At 35.0% G+C, this 8,589-nt stretch overlaps 1 long non-coding RNA gene across 1 annotated transcript; it reads right to left on the bottom strand.

Annotated features, from left to right (window-relative positions):
* Window positions 1-131: 131 nt before the first annotated feature.
* On the bottom strand, window positions 132-4,918 carry LOC147510975 (uncharacterized). The gene is made up of 5 exons (XR_015216904.1): window positions 4,585-4,918; window positions 2,746-2,891; window positions 1,979-2,157; window positions 1,679-1,745; window positions 132-633 (listed from the first exon to the last, which is right to left on the bottom strand). It is a non-coding gene; the product is annotated as an uncharacterized LOC147510975 (long non-coding RNA).
* Window positions 4,919-8,589: the final 3,671 nt, after the last annotated feature.

The following is an 8,589-nucleotide window of genomic DNA, read 5'->3' as shown; positions in this document are numbered from 1 at the left end:
TGGCTGATTGCGATGAAAGAATGTAACTTATGTAAAACTGATTGTGCCTGGATGTGATGATATAACTCATAATCACGCAAGCTAGCACGCATTACCGCATTATGTGTCTGTGGCTCTGTGATAATATAAAACCAAGTTTATTCAGAATTTAAACATTTTACAGATGTGAGAAACAGGTTAAGCAATTCTACTAACATGTACACACAGAAACAGAAGTGTAACCACGCAAGCAAGTGGATGCAGATACACAAAAAAAAAAGATAAAGAAATCATCTATCCTAAAAAAGTGAGCAAGTCATTCAGTCAAGAGCAATCATGCAATTTACTACGAAGATTAAACCTAGTATCAAAATACTGGCATATTGCATCAACAGAAGCCTCTGCAGGACCTCTGATCCTACGTTCATAACCAAAGAAGATTCAATGAGACAGCTCACATAAACTCAAACTAAAGCATAAATAACAAATTAACAAACTTCTATGAAATTGGTTAAGCAAAGAAGAAATTTACAGTATTACCAGACAGTTAGTGACAACTCGTAAGCAATCATTGGTCTTTAGCATTAATAGAATTACACATGGGAGTCTCCTTAGAAGCTCCGAGATTTGAGGGAAATACTGAGAAGCATACATCTGTGAAAGGGAGCAACACAATGAAGCAAAGGATAACAAAGTTTGATAAAACATTAAACTAAACTTGCTAATCATAACAACAATGTGATCTATTTTTTAAAAATATTGGAACATTATCCTAAACAACCCCTCAACCCTTGAACCACCCTTTCTAGATAACGGTGGAAAAAGGTCCTAAGACCTGGGGACTTCTAAGGCTTCAGCAGAGGGACATTAATAGTGCAAGATCATTAGTGGGGTATGCACAACATCGTAAACGTTCTTTAATTTGGTCCTACCCTCAGTTAAAAGCATTGGTCTAGATTAAAGTTATGACTTTTAGGCTCTACAAACTAAAAGTACAAATACAGTCATTCACTAACTATACAAACCACATCTCCATTGCAACTTCAACATTTTTGCAATGCTAAAAATTTCTTATTCTTTTTGAAGATATCAAAGCGTTCTTATGGGTGATGGCTCTGAAGATATCAAAGCGTTTCTGCATCGAAATTTCTTACCTTAGAAACTAAGGGTCCTAAGAACTGGAATCTATCTATCCAAGTCTTCTTGACACCTACTCATTTTTTGACAAAATGTTTAACAGAAACTCATTTTCTTTTCGTGCATAAATCTCATTCAAACTGAGACAAAGACAATCAAAACAATGAACATCAATTATTAAAAAAATGGGTTTTCTTCATCATAAATTGTTGCGAATTACAGTCACCAACCTAAATCTCATTTCTACAAATTTCCATACAGTAGAGAGAAAGAGAGATATACTTCTTCGGCAAGTTGAAGATTGTTGGTGCGACTCCCTAGTTAAGAGGCGAGAGTGAGATTGTGGGAAGTTATTAAAAGAGGGTTCATTTTTTTTTATCACATTTTCTTCCCGCCCATTGGCAATGAAAACTGTCCTTAAACACTTGCTAATTTCTTCTTACACTGAGAAAGCCCAATAAGAATTCCGAGCCAAACAAATCTATAGTGGCCCTGATTGGTTGCATAGCAAATTAGCAATATGAGCCCGATACACTAGTGAAGGTAAAGGAATCAACAATACCGTTGCTCTTATCAATTCAGGCCTTCCAACTTCAAAGCTTGTAGATCGATCAATATTGTAAAGTTCGCTGGAGCAAAGTTTGTATATGAGAACACATACAAAAGTCACAAAGATCATGTAGAAAATGCTGTTTCGTATGGTAATTTATTTAATTGAGATATTTGATAGTTAATGTGCATGTTGCTAGACTTAATTAAGTAAACTCAAAACTCTCATTCCAGTGTACATGCTTGATATAGTAATTTAAATAGTTCAAAGCCAAAAACTTATTGATAAAGAATGGTAGCAGTAGCAAATAACCTGGAGTTTTGAACGGTCACTGTCATTGCCTTTTATAACTAAATGATCAGCAGCTGGGTCGATAACCCTATTCCATGGCCTCATAGTGAGAATCCTAGCGAACATCGCATACAAATCTTCTCCAGCACCCAATTTCATGCTATTTTGCTTTATTGCATTAGCATTAGCAAATACCATGCCTACAGGATCCAAAAGATAAAAGGGAAATCTTAATAAGTTTCTTTTAGACATACATGGCATGCAGCCAAGCATGGGGTCAGTTCCTTAAGGGAAGAAGATTGGTACTTAAGGGTTGTTTTTAATTTTAGTTGTAGGTTTTTCTTTTTAGGAACAGTCGTGGGTTTTTTAGGCGGGTTTCCGTTCTAAGTGGGAGACATCTATCCCAGTTTTTTTCTCCCTTTTTTAGTAATCCCTCTCTTTCTCCTCCTGATTTCTCGTGAGTAAAAAGAGTACTTAAAATTTGCCGATATATGAAATTTTAATAAATATCCATAGGAAAAAAAAATCGCCTATATCATAATAATCACTTCAATAACTACTACGCCAATATTATTATGATATGTCATTAATACAGTGAAATAAATAAACTTGCAAGAAAAAACATAACATAAGAAACTTAAATTCAATAAGGTAAGACATTGCTATTTCAAGTCTGGATCTGTTTAAGATAATTCCTCCTTATTCTATATATATTTAATAACAAACAGATTCATCCTACAAAATCCTTGAATAACATACAATATAGTACAACAAAAAAACTCACTTACTGGAATGGTGTGCATTCTTTGCTTACTGATGCTGTTCTTGCTACCCATAACCAATTAACTAACTGCTTGAATAGTCATTGTCAGAGTAACTCCATTATGTTTAATCTTGTCCATATTACTAACCCATTTCAGCTATAGTCATCCACCTGCAATGTTAGATAAAGCTTCAGCCCTTGCTTATGATCCAAGATTATATTTCTAATGAAAAAAAGAGAAACGAACCAACATAATTACATAAATGTAGTGACTGAGATACTTGAACTAAGATTATCTGGTTGATAAAGCAATAGAATTTCAAACTCGAGCTCAAATTCAAAACTTCGGTTATACCAAATTCAATTGATCACTTACTATTGTCTGAATATATGCACGTACCAAGTACCTTAATAAGTTAATAAACGTGGGACGTCATTAGGTTTTCTATTAAAGGTATTTGAAGTCTCACCACTATTTGTGGATAGAAAATAGAAGCAAATCATAAACCGTGGCGTAACAATAGTTCTAGAACTCCACTTGACATGCCTAAAGTTCTCAACGTAACAATAGTTCTAGGCATCCACTCGCCGTATATGACATTGCTAGTACCTTCAATGTCTACATCTCTACTTCACAAACAAACCTTTAATTTCAATTACAGCCAAATCAAGACTGTCTTGTAAAAGCTAAGCCATTATTTACGCTGTCCCAAACTCTTTTAAGATTGTTTGTGCTACACCTGAGTCTTTATTATACTGCTTCCTACTTACATAACATCAAAACGACACAAAATTGATGCAACAGACTTGAAGAAGCCAAAACAAACTACACATGCCAGTGGCCCTTAAGCAACTCCAAATAAGTAAGCCTAACTGGCAATAAAATCTAAATTTTCTAGAAACTTCTTCACCAACTTTTGCTTCAAATACATACAGACTTCGATTCTGACCTTAACTTTTTCGTCATTGGTCATTTGCACTTAGGTGAGTATTTTTCAGTACTAATTGCTTTTATTATACCTGAGAAACCTTACTTCAATGATCCTAGATATGAAATGACGGCTGGTAAGAGAGAGGGTGAAATGCACACCCAGAATTACAATGAACCATGATCACCATCATATATGGGAATTCATGATAGATTTAAAGAGTAACCTATATTACATTAAATAAATCAAACTACCAAAAGATTATTCAAGAACTTTTCAAAACCAATTAACTTCTCAAGTATTGATAAATAAACTACAATACCAACTATGCTATGTTTGAATAGTGAAATTCAGACATTGTGAATGTTTGAAGAATGAATCTTTACGGAGAGCTGGATCCCCTTTGGAGCTAAGCAGAAGGGAAGGACTCTATGTTACAGCTCGCAACTATGTGCAAATGAGTATGAACATGCTTAAATAATAAGACCAATTACAGTGGCATCTCCATGCCGAATTACTCGAACCCGGCGAACTTGTACCGAAAACAACCCCTAATCTCATTTACCCAGACAAACTTGTATTGAAAACAACCCTACCAGAGATGCCGTGGCATCCCCAAAACCACCACACTATTAAAACTAATTATTGATAGTTCTACCAATACCAATTCCAATACAATCATCCTCATTATAACAAAATTAAAAATCAAAATCAAAATCTCATCAACAAAATTAACTAAGATGCTTATGTTAAAGGGACATAGCTCTAAAAGCTCACATGTACTGGAGTTTGAAACCTTCAACCTGAAATTGATTTCAAAAGCTCACATGTACTGGAGTTTGAAACCTACAATTACTGAAATTGGTTCCATCCATGAAAAGTATAGATAACTTTTTTTTTGTAGATTGGTGAAAGAAGGGACATAAGTGCCATACCCTCAGTAGCATCCATCAACAATAGTGGGAATAGCTGCCATTTCTGGGAAAGGCTGAAGGACCAATACAGAGAGAAATGCATATGTATCAACTTTATACCTGAATCATAGAGAATCATAAATGAAGAAAATTTTATGAGATATTTAGATAATTCATAAAAGTGTGAAAATCGTCCTGACCAAGGGTAATAAAGAAACTCTGCCTATTCTGGAAGAGCTTGAAGATCTATTAGAAAATGAAATAATACATCTATGTCAACATCAATTTCATAGATGTTGAAGATACAACATGATCACCAAATATAGTTCGAAAACTTGAGAGAGAGAATTTAAATGTAACCTACTCCTGCTAAGATCAATAACATCTTCATTACTTATATTAGTTATATGCATGTTAGTTTAACTTTTCGCAAGGAAGCATATTACTAGCTTGGTTTGAAATTGTACATAACCACTTGTTCGCATACTCGTTCCATATAGAAGTTAACTATTCAATTGGAATATGCTTTATTTTGTGGATGAAGCTGTTGTACCTTTCCACACTTCTAAAATCGCCTAAAACTAAAAGATAGATTATTTGTTTTAAGACACTTACATCAAGTTCACAGGGCTAAAATTGTCACTCTAGCCTTGAGAAGTCCACACTTCGATTAAAAAAAATCACCTCTATTAATTGGAGTTGTGGTTCGCAGAGACAATACTAATATATGACTTTCAAAATGGTTTAAGAGTCTTCAGGCTAAGGCCCAGAGCCCTTCAAGTACACACAAAAAGAAATTGTTCTAGGTTCAAACATGACCGATCTCCCTTTGCAGGCAATATATTAACAGAACGCGCCTTATCAACAGCTGCTCTTTCAAAGGATTTAGTCAAGCTAAGGCTGCAACTCTACTCCCCTTTTGGAACAAAATAAATGGGTAACCTAGATCATTATATGCTAAAAGTACTGAAAAGGACTATGTATATATCCCACAATTATTCATTACTTAAGCTCAAGTTGAGTTATTTGCATTGTCTAGGCGTCCTTTGTGCTGCCAACCTATTGATACTTTGTTTCTAATTTCATTCCAAAGATACTCTCTCTCGAACTCGGTCCAAATTTGTCAAAAAATGACAAAAATACTTCCCCTGTTTTGTTAATGAAGCATTACACTAATAGAAAGCACGAAATCAATACGTTACCAAGAAAGCATTTTGACTTGCTTGGAAAATCTTAGCCAATTCTCTGGGCTAAAGAACATGTGATGCACTAATACTACATTGCCTTTTACTATATTGGTGAAGTACATATTACAACCTGCCCTTACTATTTAACACATACAAACAATCTGCGTTCTACAAAAACATTGGAGGATCTGTATCTGACTTTCAATCTTTGGGATCTGGAACTGGGCAAGATACTGCCACTTTGACTGCTGCATTTCTAGCTGCTGTTGGTAGCTATGCATTTGGCAGGATATAAAATTGGGACAGGGATAGGCTCTCAGGAGGGGATGCCACGGGCCCTGGATCTATTATAGGCTCTAGAGCAGATGAATAAACAAAATCCCAGTAACTGTTTCTAGGTTGGCATTCATACCCCACCATGCTTCATTGCCTGTACCCACTCGCTGAACTCCTCTTCAAAAGCTGATCTTTATTCATAAAAAGCTTCCCTTGCCCATCCGCATCAGTTAAAACCAAATTGTTAAGCATCTGACGCTCAGCAATTATAGGCTGTAACAAATAATGCCTAGCCGAAGCAGCAATCAAAGAGCTAATAGTCCAAACCACTCGCAATTTCAAACCGCCATTTGTATAAAATAATTTAGGAATACTCCAATTATCATATGAACTATTACCAACAGCCCCAGTAACATTATTCTCCTTAGGAATAACTGATGACGCGCCTAAAGTGAAACGGTTATCAAGCGATGAACCAAAATCCGATCACCATTTCAATAAAACAGCATCCCCTATCCCCAATTCCCTACTGGGCAGCTCAATTCGAAGACTACAAATCTCTTTAAAATTCTTCAACAGTTGTGTGGGTGAATGATGAGTCACACCACTTGATGACGATCCAATCTCATCATCCGACATGGAAGCAGTAGTCGAATTTATAGACCCACCACTCGATCTTTTTGACGATCTAAGAAATTGTCCAATAGATTGTAGTGGCTTAACAATCCCACCGTAAAAGAATCTAACAAAACTCGAGAACACCCCTCAAATTTTTTTTACAATTGTTATTAAATAGAATCATAGAAAACCAAATAAAGATCAAATGAACTAAAAGGGATTAAAACAAAAAGTGAAAGCTAAAAACCAAATGAAGAACCAACAGACCTCAACTTCTAGTGATGTTCCAGAATCCCCCATGGTGCCACATAAATCAGAAAAAAGAGTAGCCCACTTGACTGCCTTCCTCAGTCTACCAATAAGGTGCCTTGGCGTGCATTTGGCCCATCTGGCAACTATTTTTTCTCCATGGCATGACTCCAAGCCCTCTTTGCCATATAAAGAACCACATGGAGATACCTATTTCAAAACTCAAAAGATTAAGTACATCAAGATCAAGTATTGTGACAAAGAAAGCACATGACCACTGAAGCACCACGACTTTAAACAAAATGACAGCTTTCCATAATACTACTGCAATTTCGTGTTGAAAAATACTGTAAACGTTCAATGTGGCGAAGCTTTCCACTTCAAAAAATCAAAGATGAACAGGGAAATAAACCAACCCATTATCTGAAGATGGATTTCATTAGGAAAAAATGAAAAATAAAAATAAAAAATAACAACAAATATTCGGCTAACTTGCCTATGTTCGTCCAAAGAAGAGAGAGAAAGTTATGGGAAGAGAATCCAAGCAATGGATAAGAATCACAGAGGTTCTTATGTGAGAAAAACTGACTTGTATTATTCATCACTATTAGATTTCCCTTAAACCCAACTCTAATTGGTACAAACCACACTGGTGCATAAACCCTTGAATAGGACTCAACTATAGTTTCACGCGCTTTTGTCTTCTAATAAAAGATTTGGTATTCGAAGAAATACAATCTAATTGAGAATGGAGACGGAGTGTTTTAAAACGAAGGTTTAGTGGGATTCTTACTTCCTATTTAGTTTTTTTTTTCACAGCTTGTTTTTCTTTTTTATTGGCAGTTTTTTTCCTCATAATCTTCCTTTTTTCTCTCCTGATTTTCAGAGAAGTACTTTCGTAATATTCCTTTTTCGTCATCATTATTTCTCGTGAGTAAAAATCCTTGGGTACTTAAAATTTGCTGACGTGGACACCCTCAGAGATTAGGACGTGGACACCCTCAGAGACCAGGAAAAGGGAATGCTATTATATATACTAGCCATTAAGCCCGACCTATGGTCGGGCCTGCTACCTTGATAGTCCAATATATGCTTGAATAAATTTTTAAATATGTATGTATTTTATGAAAGCCATTAAGAATTTTTAGTTCATGTGTAAACTTGCACTTACATACTGAAACGTTAAGTTGTGATGGAAGAAGAATCAATGAATTGGAACAAAAAAAATTGTATTAATTGGAAGTAATAGATAAATAGTATACATGTATTCCCTATCTTATTGCTTCTTGAAGTGAAACTTGCACTTACATACTGAAACGATTTTAGGAAACCCATTACGAACTTTTAGTTCATGTGTAAACTTGCACTTACATACTGAAACGTTAAGTTGGAATTTAATTACTTATAATGTTATTAATTTGATGTTTTTTTATTATTATTATTTTTGTTATTTTTTTTCTGTTTTGTGAAGTGTCAGTGTTCGTTCGTATGATATAAAGATGTTCTGGGTAAATAATGAAGTGGACAATTTATGCGCGTATTATAGGGAAAACTTTGTAGGATTAAGTTTCTTGAACTGTATGGAATATTTGGTTGAAGTTTTTACGAAGTATATTGATTTGGATGAATATGATGAAGAGGTTGTTCCCTTTATATCACCTACTTGCCGTTTTTTTTTGTTTTTCTCCTAATTTTT

Source organism: Coptis chinensis, chromosome 3, assembly GCF_015680905.1.
Source record: "Coptis chinensis isolate HL-2020 chromosome 3, ASM1568090v1, whole genome shotgun sequence".
Lineage (NCBI taxonomy): Eukaryota > Viridiplantae > Streptophyta > Magnoliopsida > Ranunculales > Ranunculaceae > Coptis > Coptis chinensis.
This window is presented reverse-complemented; position numbering and strand designations above follow the sequence as displayed.